This window comes from Engystomops pustulosus, chromosome 6 (assembly GCF_040894005.1).
Source record: "Engystomops pustulosus chromosome 6, aEngPut4.maternal, whole genome shotgun sequence".
Classification (NCBI taxonomy): Eukaryota; Metazoa; Chordata; class Amphibia; order Anura; family Leptodactylidae; genus Engystomops; species Engystomops pustulosus.
Genome location: NC_092416.1, coordinates 131,888,057 through 131,906,506, shown reverse-complemented (window position 1 = coordinate 131,906,506; position 18,450 = coordinate 131,888,057). Strand labels below are relative to the sequence as shown.

Sequence of the window (18,450 nt, the reverse complement as noted above, 5' to 3'; positions counted from 1 at the left end):
TGCAGTGTGGCCAGATGGCCAATACAATAAAGATGGAGCTGTTCTTCTGGCTGTAAACATCTCATTGGTGGGGCTGCAGCGGTCGTATCCCACCGATCAGTGATTTACAAATGTCACAGCCACAGTACAGAATGAGCGGGTGATTTACGGTCAATCTGTCGGCCGGGCATCTAAGCGTGCAAGTGAATTGGGCCGAACTGCAACACCAGCTACAGCCCATAAACAATGATGATGAGGTATGTAGGAAAGAAACTAGAGGATAGTGTGTCACTTGTCCATCTGGATTTGGAACAAAAAAAAAAAAAAAAGGTTCATATGTCAGCCATAAGCTAACTACAACAGCGGCAGCTAGGTCACAGACCCCTGAAGTGCATGGTCGTGGTGCTGGGTCTCACTGCACCGTGACAGAGCCGGACGGCCTCACCACAAAAGATATGGCCTACTTCTGCCCATATTGCCGTGAAGAGCGCTCATTGCTCCCATGTCTAACCAGCCGTAACGGCCCGCAAACTTCTCCTCGTTTCCGCCCAGTAAGCAAGAAGCCGCCAACAGCATCCATGGTGTGTGGCTGCACTTAGTTGACCTGGGCGAGGGTGCCAGGTTTCTTGCCCCCCCACCAATCAACTACTAATGACTAATCCTTTGAAGCATAAAATAACCCTTTAAAACTAGGTTATGAAGGTAGAGTCTCCTTATTAGGGTGGGTTCACACATTGTACATCAGGTGATGTTACTAGTTTGGCATTGCTTTCAATTGATTATTACTGGCAGATGTTCTATTCTCATCACAATATTCCCAATATCACTTATCAGGTTATAGACATTAATTTCCTTATATTGTTAGGAAGAATAAAAGAAGTTGATGGCATAGCCCAGTGATGGCATACCTTTTAGACACAGCTTGCCTAAACTACATCCAAAACAGACATTTTTCGCAAAGTGCCGATGCGACAATTTAAACCGTAAATGTCACATGTTTAAATTGTATAAGCACCTGAGGACACCAATACAGTAGAAAGAAGGAGAAAAAGCTTTGGTTATCATTGTAGCTTCCTTCTAGGGTCCTGGGCTGCCTGGGACTGCAAGAGGCCTTGAGTCCTGTCTGTCGATATCTGCGATGGGTTGATGGAGTGGGTGCCCATAGAGAGGGCTCTGAGTGCCACCTCTGGCACCCGTGCCATAGGTTCGCCACCACTGGCATAGCCCACAATTATTCAATAGTCAAAGCGAGTATCTGCTAAAACAGACAGCCATTTCATCTCAATGTTGTATAGTTCATTAAACAATGAAATAAAACCTTATGAAATTACTGTTCATACAAAGGAGTTCGCCAAGCTGAAAAAGATAGCATGTGTTCTGCCCTGCAATGGGGAAGGATCAACAATGGATGGAGATAAAAGGAGTAAAGTAAAGGAATGGAGTTCAGCAGTGGCCAAAAGCCAGAACATGCACCTCTATATAAGGAATCATTTAGGAACAGAGAACTATTGTATTGTGGTTAATCCGTTATATAACTGAACCCATCAAGAAAGACGTTGGTTTACAGTGTACAATACCTACATGGAGCTGGCATGGATCCTACACTCCAAACTGAGTTTTGATAATTAAGAAAACAGAAATATTCATGATCTAAACATGGAAGTCAACATACTGGGGCAAATTTATCGAACAGCCCCAGTGTGAATTTAAACCCAAGTATTTAACTCCTTAACGTCCTGGCCCTTTTTGTTTTTTCAGTTCCATTTTTCACTCCCCACCTTCAAAAATCTATAATTTTTTTTATTTTTACACGTAAAGAGCTGTGTGAGGGCTTGTTTTCTACGTAACAAATTGCACTTCATAATGAGTATTTATTATTCCATGCCGTGTACTGGGAGGCGGAAAAAATTCCAAATGCAGTGAAAAAACACATTTGTGGCGTTTTCATGTGGGCTTGGATTTTACAGCTTTCACTGTGTGCCCCAAATGAAAATGTCTACTTTATTCTTTGGGTCGGTGTGGTCATGGAGATACCAAATTTGTATAGGTTTTATAATGTTTTCATACATATACAAAAATTAAAACCACCTGTACAAAAAAGTTTGGGGGGGGGGGATTTTGCCATCTTCTGGTGCTAATAACTTTTTTATACTTCGGTATGGAGCTGTGGGTGGTGTCATTTTTTGCAACTTCGATGATGTTTTCAATACTACCATTTTCCGGACTTTTGGTCACTTTTTATAGAATTTTTTAGATTTTTCAAAATGGCAAAAAAGCGCCATATTCAACTTTCTGCACTATTTTCCGTTTTTATATTTTGATAGATCGAGCATTTTCGGACGTGGCGATACCTAATCTGTTTAAGGGTTTTTTTTATATTAGTTTTAGGGAAAGGGGTGATTTGACTGTTTAGGGTTTTTTTAAAATTAATTTTTAAATTTTATTTTTACTTTTACTATTTTTCAGACCCCCTGGGGTACTTTATCCTTATGTTGTCTGATTGATCCGACCGTGGGTGTTACCAGAAAGTTTTTGCTGCAATATGGTACGACAGTGCAGAAAAACTGTGTGCATTAAAAAAATTATGTAAAATGTGAAAAATTTTGGCACAGTACACTGGGGTAAACACCAACCACCAGGAGGTGCAAAGTATGACTACACAGTCTACGATTATGCCAGATTTATCATTCAGCATCAGAAACAATGACACGTACACTGTCTTGGGCATCCTGAATACAAATGTTTTGTTTTGTTTTTTTAAAGTACCTAACGATCCCACGTCACCATGTATTTCGATTTGTTAAAATAACCGGTGTTTGACAGTCCGAGTAGCAAAACTGACAGTAGGTCTTATTTCTGCCAGTGTTTGTGGTCGGGGCACTCTCTTCTATTGGCATCAGCTTGTGATATCCACACAGGCCACAAACAATGGATAAAAGGGCTGCGGTCTACTGCCTGTGAAAAGCACATGATTATGTTCAGGTAGCCTTAGGCTACATTCACACGACCGTGCAGGAGACGCACGTATGGCCGCAAGTTTGCAGCCATAGATACGTCCACATAGATGACAATAGGCGAACCGAGAGATACATAGATAAAACATGTCCGATCTTTCCCCGTGTGCATGGCCGTGCCTCTTAATGGAGAGGGGTCACCCGTGACGTATTCCCACCCAAACGTAGCCTTACTTTGAGACACTTTAGTTAAATCTAACCCAGCTATGAGATACTGGATTGTGTAGGAAAATATGAAGGTATGGCAGTAAATCCTCTCTATTGAATATAAGTGATGGATTATAAACTGCCTACATGTACAGAACTCCTGATGAGAGGCTGATTTTTATGTCCATCAGCAGACTCCATCCACCCATTATGGTTATGAGATGTAGCTTATTTATTGTTCAAACACAAGCTCATAACCAGGAACATATAAAACATTTTTATTAGCTTTTCTGTGAACATTACTGGATCTAGGTCAAGAAGTCCATAAAAGTGGCTTATATAAATGATTCCTAGGAAATGTACAGGGCAGAAAGGCGGCTAAACATTTATAATGCACTCAAACCAAAGGAGATATCTTCTGAAAAACAACAAACACGTAACAAATCGTGGAAATCTTATTCATGTATACATCATTTTAATTAAAACGATGGCTGTCATATGTGAGTATGCTGGGAGTTGTAGTTCTACAAATGGATAGCATTACAGATTATCAAATAAAATCTGTGCGACAGCACAAAAAAAAAGAAAAAAAAAAATCAGAAAAATAACTGAAGCAGTGGCTTCCAGACTTCTAAAGGTGGGCCCCACTTTTGGGCGAGATTATTAGCATACATATCCCCCATTAAAAAAATAAAACGACCTGTAAAACAAAGAACAAAAGGAATGGTGTATGCCTCCATAATGACAGATCCTGGGAAACAGGAAAAATCTGGAAAACTTGTAAAGTCCCTTGCACATTGCAACAGGTAGTAGTGACAGGACTAGTGACACAGACCTGATGACAGGTGTCCTTTAATTTCTTGTGATTAGACATGAGCTTGGCCGCCTGACCTGGACATATTTCAAATTGACACCCCTAGCATCTAACCATGGCTCTTAGCGTTACGCGGCCTCAGGAAATGAGGAGAACAGATCGGCCCATGGCTCTTACACATATGTATTTAAGGGTGACATCTATACAGGATCTCATAAAAGTGTATATACTTTATATATTAATCTGCTGAGGGTGCGGTCACACTTTGTTAACAAACATAACGCAGGCGCCACGTGTGACCTCACCCATATATAACAATATATATCTTCTATATATCCTACATATAAAATACTACTATGTACACCCCCACTATACACAACACCTTCAATATTATTCTGTTTAAACCCCCTGTATACTGTACTTAATTTGCATCTCTGTATCCAACCCCCTCCCCATATACTTCCACTCATGTACGACTAGGTGTACCCTCCAGCATGAGGAGAAAGGTGGGAATATACCCTTCATGGAATAAAGGCCGGCATTGTGGAAGCAATTGTGTGTAAACACCTCAGGCCGCAGCTATCACTTTCCGAGGACACAGAAGGGAAAGCAGTCACCTGTCAAGGTGTCATAGGCAGAAATTACACATGCTTTTAGAACATACATTTAATGTTATTTTGGGCCAAAGTGACTTTGTTGTTCAACAAGTGTGAGAGAAGGGAAAAGTTACATCCAGCCCACAACATACACTGGACTGCACATAGATAGACATCTGTGGAAATAACTTTCAGCTGTTCGCATCCTGGGTAATGGTGTAAGCGACTGCGACAATTGTGGTAAAAACATCTGCTGGCAAGAGTTATGGTAATATGATAAAATGTGACCTCCCATCATGCTTTGCGGGAGCGGCTGTTTGTCTTTAGAGCAGCTGCTGTCAGGTTAACCCCTTACAGCCAGTCTGAAAAATATGCTGGGTGTTGCCGAAGAAAACTGAAGACAATAATGATAAATCAACCTTTCTGGTAACTATGTTGTGAAATGTCACCAATACAGAGTTTTACTTTAGTGTACATCATGTAGACTAGGAGTAGGTTTTAAAATCTGCAGCATGGCAACTTTCTGGTTTGCACCTTCCTCACAGAGCTGATTGTGAGTGGATTGCGGAGGGGAGGGGGGGGTAGGATTGTTATGGTCAGTGGTCAGTCAAGGAATCCCCGACCGAACCCAACAGCTCAGCTCTGCTGTTTTGCAGGGAACTAAGTACTCCTTGGGACACATGTATCCGATTTTGGTCAATGGCTTTTCTTGTGTGCTTGTTTTTCGCTCGCTCTTTGGATGGTATGCATCTTTGGCTCTCTTCGATACTTGAGTCTATATTGTTTCTTTCTTGCTTATGTATTTTTTTTTTTTTTTTGCGACAAAGATTGCCAATTGTGCAGGCTAAAATGGCTCTGAGGCAGAATCTGAGTATGCCTGGGAGAGGAATAGAATTCCACCTAAAAAGGCGCAAATTTGAAATGGGAAGTGAAATGGGCGCAAATCAAAGAAAACATCGCCTCCCTTGTATCATACATCACTAGGATTCTCAGAGGAAGAGGAAGCTTTTCTTTGACTACTATCAAAAAGCCTGACCTTGTAGCCAAAAAAAACAAAAAACAAAACCAGCATTGAAAGAAACTCCCTCAACTATTTGCGTTTGTTCTTGTCTTAATATATGCGAATCCCTTACTATTTGAAAGGCAACATGGAATTAATGGTGCTCTATAAATAATAATAATATTCAGCATTTAGCACGACCTGAAAAAATTTAAAGCAGCGCTCACATTGACTGCTACATCCTAACCAACGTGAAGAATTTTTAAAAGTGTAAAATAAAAAAATCATAACTAAAAAATAAAAGTTAACCAAAGAAATATTCTGGAGTTTCTGGTCACCAGGGCCATGGTTACTACATCAGCTCTGCTTGGTATCAGCACAATTGTGCGTCACATATACTACGACCAATTCAAAGCTGTTGATCAGCCGGTGGTCAATTTGAAAGTTTTAACCTTTCCCAAGGATGAAGAAATAAACCCTGGAATACCCCTTTAACTAGTCAGAGATTTACAATGTGAAATACTGTTGAATCAGACTTTGGACACATGGCGATTGTCAGGTAGGTATAACAGCCAGAGGGTATAACAAGGATATACTCCCTTGTAATGGTCATTTTTTGTGTCATACATTCTTCTACAGGGTCATATAAATGAAGATTTTACATTTTACTATTAGTTGCAACCAATGTACTATAAATCTGGATTATCAACAGCACAAAGTGCAGAGCGGGGCATCATTACTGGCTAATGGCATTATTATCATCATCATCCCTGTGTCTTAATGGACATTATAGCAGTAATAATTGATAACGGTACACTCTGTTACTGCAGAGTTATAAAGATAGGAAATTGTGGTTGGTATTTTGTGATTGCCCAAATTACTGATACAAATGTGTGCTTACACGCTATTGGTGGACAATATCTATAAAATAAGTTGGTATAAATCACTCCCTGTTGGGCTCAAACTATGACCTGTAACATGTTTCCAGTATGATACTGAACATGGTTACAAACTATTTGGGAAGAAAACATTCATGATATACTGAAGAGGCCGGAAGAAGCGCAACTAGCGCGGAACGGCTGTTGCCTCAGCATAAGCACCGACACGTCCTCCCTTCCATATTATGTCTCCTGTATGCAAGTATGTTTTTACACTATAATAAAGTATGAAGATAATCAGAAGATTGGCGAGTATCGTCCATTTTCTCCTTTTCCATGGTTCTATTTGACTGTATATGCATTGAAAACTTATTAATTGGACATAGAGCACCACTTTACCTCACTAAGAAGATAATCTTCACAGTTGAGGAAATACCATACATCCATAATATGTATTGAAAAAGATAAACTGGGAAGACAGGAAGTGCTACTTTCACTTGTATCATTTTTTGGAATACATTGAAAGATGATGAAGTCAGCTGACATGGAACTAAAGAATACTTGTAAAATCCTCACATGTACGAGTTACTTGGGGATGAATTTTGCTGAATAAATCAGTGTCAGGTCACATTTGCAAAAATCTTTGCAGCAATAAAGCACTTTTTTCTGGTTGTGAAACCCCCAATAACATATGGGGTGTAATTTATAAGTACCGTATATACTCGAGTATAAGCCGAGACCCCTAATTTTACCACCAAAAACTGGGAAAACCTATTGACTCGAGTATAAGCCGAGGGTGTAGTATACAGCCTGCCCCCTCAGGTATACAGCCAGCCTGCCCCCTCAGGTATACAGCCAGCCTGCCCCCTCAGGTATACAGCCAGCCTGCCCCCTCAGGTATACAGCCAGCCTGCCCCCTCAGGTATACAGCCAGCCTGCCCCCTCAGGTATACAGCCAGCCTGCCCCCATGTATGTTGAGCACATATAAAAAAAATAAACTTAATTCTCACCTTCCGGCGATACTCACCCCCGATCCTCTACGGTGGCTCTCGATCCCCGGCAGCGTCTTCTGTCTTCTTTTGCCGGCGGAGGCGCGTCCATGCGATCTCCCCGGCGGCGCTCACTATGATGCGGCGGTGTCGCCGGTGATGACGTCACACCGCCGCATCATAGTAAGTGCCGGCGGGGAAATCGCATGGATGCGACTCCGCCGGCAAAAGAAGAAAGAAGACAGCCGCAGCCGGGGATCGAGAGCCACCAACGAGGATCGGAAGCCGGCGCCGTGGAACGGGGGTGAGTATCGCCGGAAGGTGAGAGCTAAGTTTATTTATTTAATGTGCTGAACATCGGGAGCCGCCGCCGGGTATCGGGAGCCGCCGCCGATGGATCCGGGCACCGGAGGGTGAGTATTAACATTTATTTTTTTAAATTGACTCGTGTATAAGCCGAAGTGGGGTTTTTCAGCACATTTTTTGTGCTGAAAAACTCGGCTTATACACGAGTATATACGGTACTATCTTGTAATGCACATTAAAAGGAAAAAAAGACTGTCATGCAATGATGGAATTGTATAAACTTTTAAAGTCTGCTGGAAACACACAAACAGACTGCTGATGTCAGCTAGATCATTGTCCTCAGTGACACCTCCTGTCACCATCATGTGTGTGATAAATCCCTCAGAAAGTGAAGAGAAGAGTGACCACATAACTGATGACACATCAATGGTGGAGATGGGGGCAAGGCTATTTCCTCTACACATTTATGGCTGTGCACCAAAATCCATATTCACACCGAGAATCTATATTACTATAGAAGGAAAAAAGAAGGGAATAAGCTGTCTCAGAGATAACATTCTATATAATATTTTCTTGGCGAGGGCCCGAAACATTTTGTAAAGTCGAGTTACCCAAAAATTAACATATACAACATCCATTTCTACCTTTCAACAGGTCACAGCGATGGTGCGAATGTGTGTGGCCCTCTACTTTCCTTTTTAAGATGAGATGCTGGTGCCATATAAAACAATAAAGGTTTAAATATGTCAAAATAATAGTCCCACCATTCAATACAATGCCTACATAATCATGCCACAGTAAACAATCAATGGTGCCATATAGTACTCGGACTAACATATTGGGGGAGACTTATTGATCTGTCTACAGCAAAATTTGCATAAAAAAAAGTGTCTGCATCACATTCATAATAGGTTTTAGACAGTTTTCAGTCTCTCCCACGACTAGATCAACAAAAGGGGTGTGTCCGTGCACCAAAAATACTAAAATTTTGTCCTAACTTTCTGGCGTGAAGCAAGCCAACTAATAGGAGGTGCAGAGTACGAATAGAATCTTTTAGTCTTATACTAGGACAGATTTAGCACCCAACACCAGACTCTTGGCGAATATGAATCTGGTGCAGAATAAGACGGTCTTGTCTAACTCTGCACTGTCTAACCTTAGGACAGTTTTTATAAATCTGCCCAATTGTGTGAATTCGGAGATGACCTGATGAAGTTAGTCTGAGTACTTTAATCCCACATTATGTCATTAGGCTTCCTGAAAGTCATGCTTGATGGTAAAAAGGTTGCATTAGGGGGTAGCAAAAGAGGTCTGGTTTTCCTTGTCCCACCCTGGAAAATTCATTTGTTTATTTCACAGAATCCCCTAGTGGAGAATCAATGGTGCAGTCTCCACACACCTTCCAGGTGAAGTTAACTGACAAAGTCTCCATAAGGAGAACTTTTACTTCCCGACCCTAGTCAAAAGCCTCACACTCAGCTAAACCAGTTCCCTACACTGTACTGAAGAGTCACAACAAAGTCAAAACAGCACTGTCTACGGTTGGGAATATGTTCCTTCTGGTATACATTTTCTATTTGGCTTTTATCCTGCATCCTGTCATTAGGCTTCCTGAAAGTCATACAGGATGGTAAGCGGGCTGCCTCACAAGGTAGTAAAAGTGGTGTGTTTATCTGGTCACATCCTGATAAACTTATTTGCATATTTGCCATAACATGATAAAGGCTGAGACCCAGAAATCACTCACTGAAACAATCCAGGCCCTACAGGGTTTAACAAACTGAACCCTTAAAATTAAAAAGTTTATTGGCACCCAAGTCCACATCCAGTGCAAACATTATAAAATGTAGATACGTGGCAGTCTAAAAGTTAATAAATAAACCCATTCTAATGTGATAATAGTTATAAAACTATAATTGGAGTCTTGTCAACAAATATGAAAACAATATTAACAAATGAGTCCGGCAAGTAAAAAACTGGACACACTCCAACAGCAACAGCTTGATATTATTAAATGTGTGTAGAAAGGCAAATCCAAACCATATGTGGAGATGAAACAGTCCCAGGATCACTGAGAAACAGTCATTGTATATGCCTCCATCATCCACATTGGTACAAGCCATCCTAATAGTCACCGACCTTCTGAAGTATTGTGTGATCAGCTACCATTACTGTACATGTCTATGAGTAACATAAGGCCCAGACCAGGTAGTGACTGAAGAGATGTCCGCATCATCTAAAAGTGCCATTAGTGACAGTTATCACACCGGTATGTGGAGGTCTATCGATCACCTATCGGACCCCCTTCCCACATCTTGACGCGAGTACTAAGTGATAGCTTATACAGAATAAAAAGTGTCAAAAGTCAGTCTCCAAAAATAGAGTAACTGGAGGTGTTGTGATGACTGGTTTATGTTCTCTTTATCTGAGTACAGCCAACCACTATTACAAAAGATGAGAAAGTATTTCCAATACAATACAAGTGGAGGCTATACACTAGTAGTAAGCTGCTCTTCTTTTGTCATTATATCATATAAAGTAGAACCCCGGCATATGAGTTACATGGCCAAATCCTATGCCATGGCTGTCCAACAGGTGGCCATCGGCTAAACTTTACATTATAAGATTAAAGGTACAGTTCACGCTCCTGTACGTAACTCACTGATCACTTTTCAGAAAATCACTGGAGACTATGAAACCCATTACCAGACCACTACAGTCCCACCTACATTAAGACGCATGACACATCCTAGAAGTATCACAAGGCCCATAAGTTCACCCTTTATGGTCTCTTCATCATATAATATCCAGTGCACACTGCTCAGGGCCTGAATCTCATTTGCAATATGCTAAATACAACATTTTACAACCATCAGAGCCAGTCCACATGCACATTTATAGACAGAAGCATAAGCCTGCATAAACTTTAATGGAGACACCCCTGACTGACAAAAGGTCACGGGGAAAAATCTGATGCAGATTGGAAGTTTGACATTTACTCTCTGGAGTCTTCTCCAAACCCAGCAGAGACTACAATAGTGGAGTACTTCCCTACATGTGCATGTAGCAGAGTGGAATATGTTTATTTGAGGCATTGTAGTGTCATGCAGCAGGTCCCATGTAAAACCATAGATAGCACCTCGTAGTAGCCAATAGATACAGACATGCTTCTGCTCCATCTGAATAATACATGGAGCAGCCCTCACATATGACAGGTGGTGATCTATAGCATTATTAATAAAGTGTTTCGACTTATTCTGGATCCACAGCGCTGCCAGATGCAGTCATGTAGCACATTACACAGTGTATCTTCCATTCTGACAGCTGTTTGCATGCAGTGAAGATCAGAGAAGAAATCTCTGGCTCTATGATCGTGGTAGAAGAAGTCCAAGTGCCAACACAAACTGAGCTACAGGTTGTCTGAGATTTTATAAATTGTAAAACTGCAATTATTATGGTGCCGGAACTACCAGATATGTAGAAAATGTATAGAGAAGAAGAGGCACACGTGATATATACATTGGATCCGTAGCAGTGTGTGTGTGGGGGGGGGGGGGGACTACAAGTTTAAGCAGGTCCTGCCAGACAACTGGAGAGCTACAGGTTACAAAGCATTCAGGAAAGAGTTAAACCTGAACCTAAGTTTTATGGCATGGAGGGACAAAAAAAAATGCAAGAAGCCAAGGGAAACCCAGATATCAGCTTCTGTAGAACTACAAGATCCAGCAAGCCCCATCAACCACAGGAAGGCTACAGAATGCCTGAGCATTCATAGTAGGATTAATGGATTAACCCTTCAGTGACCAGCAAGATATAAAACGCATTAGCCATCGCAAAGCGTAACAAGTATTTAAAGGGGGTAGATAAGTGCCCATGTCACTTGCACAGGGCACTCGTCTCCTGATGGCGTGGTACTTACAGAGAGCTGGATCTCCCCCAGGCACAGTGAACTTGGATGGATCAGTAGGGAAGAGTCCAGGGTGCCAGCGTCCAGGCAGTCAGCCTCATACTGCTGGATACTGGGGCTGCAGTGGGTGGTTCCCATGTCTGCTGTAATCCAATACTAGACTCAGTGATGTCACCCATCCACTTACTCAGCCATCCACACAAAAGATCCCTCCTGCGTGTACAGCTTTGTATTGTCACCACACTTCATCCCTGCATTTCCAGGAACCTCTCCATTGTGCCTTTATGATTTGGGGATTAGACGGCTCTTGTGAATATGGTATAGTCAGTGCAGGGGGATTCTGCTGAGGGGTCACTAGACTAGGATGCATACCGTCACACACCATGAGCAGAGCTATTATATCCAGCCTATAGGCTGCATCCTATGTACTCCATGTTCATGCTGCATTATATAGCACCAACCTATTCCACAGCACAGTACATGTCCACACAAACATCCATCAGGACCAAATCCACAGAAAACTTACATGTTCCCTAGTATGACAGGCAGACAGGTAGTCAGCCAACAAAAAGCTATTCCATGCAAATCCATGCACCAGCCAGGCACTGCATGTCCATCCATCACAGATCTAGGATGGGTCACATGCACAGGATTTGACACTGCTATTTGGCAGAAGCTTTTTGTAACCCCATACATTGGGGGGGTTGGGGCGTGCTCTGAGAGGAAAAGCTAGAAAGTACTCAGAAAAGCTACAAAAATGGAGTCACATTGCGGATTCACTGCGATTCCAAGTGTAGGCATTGGTTTCCCACCACCGCTTTAGTAAAAATCTGCCGTATGCGCTCATACCCCAGCCAGTGAGGGCTCGTACCCAGCTGCAGTGGAATGTGTCATGCTGGTCCTGATACCCCCTTGCCTGCGCCTGCTCATAAATTAGGCATTGTAACGCCTATACAGCCAAATATTAAAACCGTGAAATTGGGTTTGTGGAGCGCCAACCAATCAGAATATTGCTCTGGTGATGTTGGTTTGGGCGGCTTTCACACATGTACATACAGATAGTAGAGAACCCCCTGGGGTCAGTGATATAAATCCCTAATGATACCGGGGGGGGGGGGGGGGGGGACATGTTATATAATCCACTATCTGACTGGATAACACGACAATGTCCCTTTGAAACAGGAAGGATATCCATTTCATGCCCCTTTAAATAAGTTGAGCTAACCTCTATCCTGTGTATGGGATGCAGTAAAATGAGTCAGTGCTAATCCACCTGCTTCCCACACCCGGGACTAAGAGGAAGCAAGTGAGCGGTGTGTGACAGCTGGGAGATTTCCCCAGGGAGGGACATGGGGCTTATCTGTAGCCTCTGCTATGTCAGTAAATATACTGAGTTCTACAAATCAAGGGGTTAAACCGGACAGCGCTCCCAGAGAGGGGTTTTTTAAGGAAATAAACGCCAACAGTTGTCATGAATTGTAAGTCTTCTTACAAAACCATCTTCATACCTACATTGTGTCTGCCTTGATGCTTTTAACTCCTTAACCACCTGCTTAACCACTTCTAGGCTTTAATTTCCACGCACCTTTCCCGGGTATTCACCATCACTTTATCATAATGCCACAGATTTCCCACAGTTAGGCCTCTTGCACACTAGCGTTGCGTTTCACGTCAGGGTGCAATGCGTGAAAAACTGACGTTTTGGCTGCGTTTTTGTTCCATTTTTCCTTGGAGTAATTTGCGTTTTTTTTGCGTTTTCGGCGCATTTTTGACGCGCGATTCAATGGGAGACTCGAGCATATTTCAAAGGGACCATGGTTTGGGATTAAAATGTGTTATTTAATTGAAAAATAATGTCTTCTGATAATTTGCAAACATCGGCGATCTATTCTTCACTGTTCCGCGCGTATATTATCTCCCGACAATTTAGCAGATGTGAAGAACAGTGAAGAATAGAATAAAAACATTGTACACAGTGAACACAGTGAACACAGGATCATTTAAGATAAAAACACAGTGCAGAACACAGTGCAGAATAGATTACAGATGTTCGGCACATCTGCTTACTTGTCGGGAGATACGCGCGGAACGGTGCGAACAAAATAGCATGTGAAGAACAATATATATGTGTGAAGAACACATTGCAGATGTATTTAAACATCTGCAATTTGTTCTTCACACACATATATATTGTTCTTCACATGCTATTTTGTTCGCACCGTTCCGCGCGTATCTCCCGACAAGTAAGCAGATGTGCCGAACATCTGTAATCTATTCTGCACTGTGTTCTGCACTGTGTTTTTATCTTAAATGATCCTGTGGTCACTGTGTTCACTGTGTACAATGATTTTATTCTATTCTTCACTGTTCTTCATTGTGTTTTTTTAATTAAATGCTCGATCGCGAGCAGGGGAAATAATGTTATTCTGGTCACCTAGCAACCCTTACGTTTAAAACGCATTGCACTCGCATTGCACTTGCAATGATTGCGAGTGCAATGCGTTCTTGATGCATCTCCATAGACTTGAATGGGGCGTGAAAAACGCGCGTGACCCGCAAAAATAGAGCATGCTGCGATTTTGACGCGCGTGCAAACGAACGCAAGCACGCGCGTTAAAAACCACGCTAATGGAGAAAGACCCATTGAATACAATGGGACAGAGTGCAATGCGAGTTCTGAGCGTCAAATGCACGCGCAGAACTCGCGCGTGAAAAACGCCAGTGGAGAAGGGGCCTTATGTTGCATTTTTTTGCAGGCACCATCTTGGGCCACAAAGAACATATTGCCTAACTTCTATAAAATGCTTTCTTGCAAACGCTTGTGTTTTAACCCCTTTTAGGTTACATTCACAAAGACCCGCCGTACCATAGCACTGCGGGCACATATCAGTGCCGGGGTGAGGAGGAGCTCTGCTCTGCCCCACCCCTCACCATAGAGAGCCAGACGCACAGCGCCGTATTCAGGGAAAAGATATCTATTCACGGGGAATGGGTACGGTACGTAACGCTCCCGTAGGGCATATATCTGACGTATACATGTCCCCCATATGGCTGTGTGAATGCAGCCTAAGGTCGGTGGCACACATGGTGTTTTGAACCAGTTTTTGGCCATTTTAACCCTTTCACGACCCGTGACGTAATAGCACGTCACGGGTCGGCCGCGGGTGCATGGAGAGGGCTCACGCGCTGAGCCCTCTCCATAGCCGGTAAGTCTTTGCTGCATATTGCAGCAAAGGCTTACCGGTAACACCCGCGATCGGTGCTAGCACCGATCGCGGGTGTTTTCACCTCGATCGCAGCATTGCCGGCGGCTTCAAAAGCATGGCAGCGCGTGGGCGCCGCCATCTTTTCGAGGATCGCCGCTCCCCGTGACGTCATCGGGGAGCGGCGATCCGTCGCCATGGTAACCTCGGGTCTCGCGAAGACCCGAGGCTACTTCTGGTTAACCCATGCATTACAATGTGCTATCAGCACATTGTAATGTATGAGGAGTAAAATCCCCATATACTGCCATACTGTAGTATGGCAGTATATGATAGGATCGTGCAGACCCCCTAGGGTTAAAGTACCCTAGGGAGTCTGAAAAGTACTAAAAATAAAAAAAAGTTAAAAAAAAAAAAAATTATAATAAAAAACCCTAAAAACTCAAATCACCCCCCTTTCCCTAGAACTGATATAAATATAAATAAACAGTAAAAATCATAAACACATTAGGTATCGCCGCGTTACGGTTTTTCACTGCGTTTAATCCCGTAACGGAAAATCGCGCCCAAATTCGAAAATGGCACTTTTTTTGTCATTTAAAAAAATTAAAAAATTCTATAAAAAGTGATCACAAGGTCGTACAGTCCTAAAATTGATAACATTGTAAACGTCATCAAAATCCGCAAAAAACGACACCACCCACAGCTCAGTACACCAAAGTATAAAAAAGTTATTAGTGCCAGAAGATGGCAAAATCCCAAAAAAAATTTTTGTACAGGAGGTTTTAATTTTTTTAAATGTATGAAAACATTATAAAACCTATACAAATTTGGTATCCCCGTAATCGTACCGACCCAAAGAATAAAGTAGACATGTCATTTGGGGCGCACAGTGAAATCCGTAAGATCCAAGCCCACAAGAAGGCGGCACAAATGCGTTTTTTTACCAATTTCACTGCATTTGGAATTTTTTTCCCGCTTCCTAGTACACGGCATGGAATATTCAATACCATCTCTATGAAGTGCAATTTGTTACGCAGAAAATAAGCCGTCACACAGCTCTGTACATGGAAAAATAAAAAAGTTATGGATTTTTGATCATGGGGAGTAAAAAATGAAAATGAAAAAACAAAAAAGGGCCAGGTCCTGAAAGGGTTAAAGCAGTCTGTTAAAAAAATGTTTTTGTCCTTTTTCCTCCAATTATGATAATTATAATTGGGAAAAACAGACAAAAAAAACGGATGAGTTTTCAAAAATGCATGTGTTAAACGGACTGCTTAAAAACTACCCAAAAACCGGTTAAAAACGCCACGTGTGCCACCACCCAAGACGCAGCCAGTTTGTAAGTTAAGGCTTGGCCTCTTTTTTTGTAATCTGGCATGTGTCGCTTTTTATGGTTAGAACTTTTGATCACTTACCAAAATGATTTTGAGATTGTTTTTTGTGACACATTGCACTTCATGTTAGCAGTAAATTTTGGTTCATATGTTTTGCATTTATTTATGACAATAAAAATTAAAATTTGCTAAATATTTTGAGAAATTTGTCATTTTCAAAATTTGAAATGATCTTTTAAGACGGATAATTTTACTACCCAAAATTAGTTACTTACTAATATTTCCCATATCTCAACTTTTTGTTTTCATAATTTTTAAAAGCCATTTTATTTTTATATGATGTTAGACGGGTTACAAATAGAACCAAGCTTATCATTTTTTGCTCGGAAATTTCTACATTTAAACTTTTTGGGTTCAGTTTTAAATTTAAAATAATAGAATCCCCCCCCCCCCCCCAATTTTCAGAAGTGCATCCTTCAAACTATTAAAAACTACTGTTTGGAAGATTTTTAACCCTTTGTGCACTGCATAGTAATTAAAACAAAATGGAGATGAAATTTAGGTCCATTTCTGTCAGTAATTAATTCATTTAGCCCTAAAATTTTCAATTTTCTAAAAGATAAAGAGAAAACCCAACTTAAAATTTGTTATGCAAGTACGGAGACACCCCACGTGTGGGCATTACTTGTTGTAAGGGCACACAGCGAGGTGCGGAATGGAAGGAGCGCCCTGCAGCTGCCAGTTTTATCCTATAGAAAGTACAGGCGGCCCCCTACTTAAGAACACCCGACTTACAGACGACCCCTAGTTACAAACGGACCTCTGGATTTTGGTAATTTGCTTTACTATAGCCCCAGGCTACAATAAACAGCTGTAACAGTTATCAAAGTTGTCTGTAATTAAGATTTATTGTTAATCATGGTTCTGACGACAACCCAACATTTTTAAATCCGATTGTCAGAGACCAAAAGAAAATTTGCCTGGGGCTACAATAATAAAGTATACAGTTCCGACTTACATACAAATTCAACTTAAGAACAAACCTACAGAACCGAACTTTCACGTGATCCGGGGACTGCCTGTAGTGAAGTTTCCTCATTGACGCCCTTTTGTAGGCTATAAAATGGTTAGTGTGGCCAAGTGTGGGCAATTTTTTTTTTGCGGGATGAGATACATTTTTCAGTGATATAAAAGATATGTTTTTGATCATTTTTTATTGCATTTGTGGGACGAAATGGGTACAAATCATCACTTTTGATGGGTTTATTAACTATTAGAACTATTTTTTTTCGCCGTTCATCGTGCGGGTTCAAAAATGATTTATTTTTATTCTATGGGTCATTACGGATGCGGTTATACTATAATTGTGGGGATTGTGTTGATTTTGACCTTTCTCACATTATGTGTCATTTTATGTGTTAATGGGCATATGTATTAATTTATTATTTATTGAATAACAACTTTTTTTTTTTATTACTTCCAGCAAGGGACCTGAACAAGCAATCATCTAATTGCTTGTTCATGATAATACCCTGCATTATTGATGTATTGCAGGTTATTCGCTCAATAAGCCTATGCACATGCATAGGCTGACACTGACCACGGGTGTAACACTAATGTCATTAGTCACAAAATGGAGCTTCAATAGATTTTATGATTCACAAAATGTTATGAACTTTCTAAAGTTATCACCAAGATGGCCACCACTGGAAACTACAACTCCTATGATCCTTTAGTTCACAGTAACTCCTCCTCCCTCTTATGCTCTCCTCCCAGTGATTATGTAACATAAAGGATGCACTTCATCACTATTTGGTTGTAGTATGTTGGTTGATCACATGACCTGCCCAGGCAGGTGCATGACATGTGAGCGGCCATCTTCTGTCCTGCGTCTGCTCCGTGCGGATACATTTTTTTTGTCCCGGTGACAGAAATGTTAAAATTTTTTAAATTTTGTACTGCCATATGGATTATCAATAAAACATCATTACTAAAGTAAAACATCCAGATAACTTCACCAGAGGTCACATCGGGCAGAGAGGTCTGCCTGCAAGTTGGGGGACCACCTGTATTAGTAGCAGTGTCAGTAGCAGATTGAGAAGTGACGCAGGTCGGACATTGTCCCCTCCAGATGGGCAGTCTAAGTAAAGTTGTAGGGTAACACTTCTAGATTATCTCAGAGACACTTGGCAGATGTGAAGCCCAGGATCTCTTTCTTTCCAGGGATATTGTGCAGGTCAGCAAAGCCTCTATTTATATCTCCTCATACGCACTCAGGG

At 41.5% G+C, this 18,450-nt stretch overlaps 1 protein-coding gene across 6 annotated transcripts in view; it reads right to left on the bottom strand.

The window, feature by feature from the left end:
* The window catches only part of PKIG (cAMP-dependent protein kinase inhibitor gamma), a 77,515-nt gene that overhangs the window by 25,864 nt on the left and 33,201 nt on the right, over positions 1–18,450 (bottom strand). The window contains exon 1 of one of the 6 annotated variants that reach the window (XM_072111053.1): positions 11,644–11,803. The exons of 4 other annotated variants lie outside the window; for them this stretch is intronic. The gene's annotated coding sequence lies outside the window, so the exon portion shown is untranslated. Of the gene's footprint in view, positions 1–11,643; positions 11,804–18,450 lie in introns of those variants that run through there. One more of the 6 variants, XM_072111056.1, reaches the window with a different exon arrangement.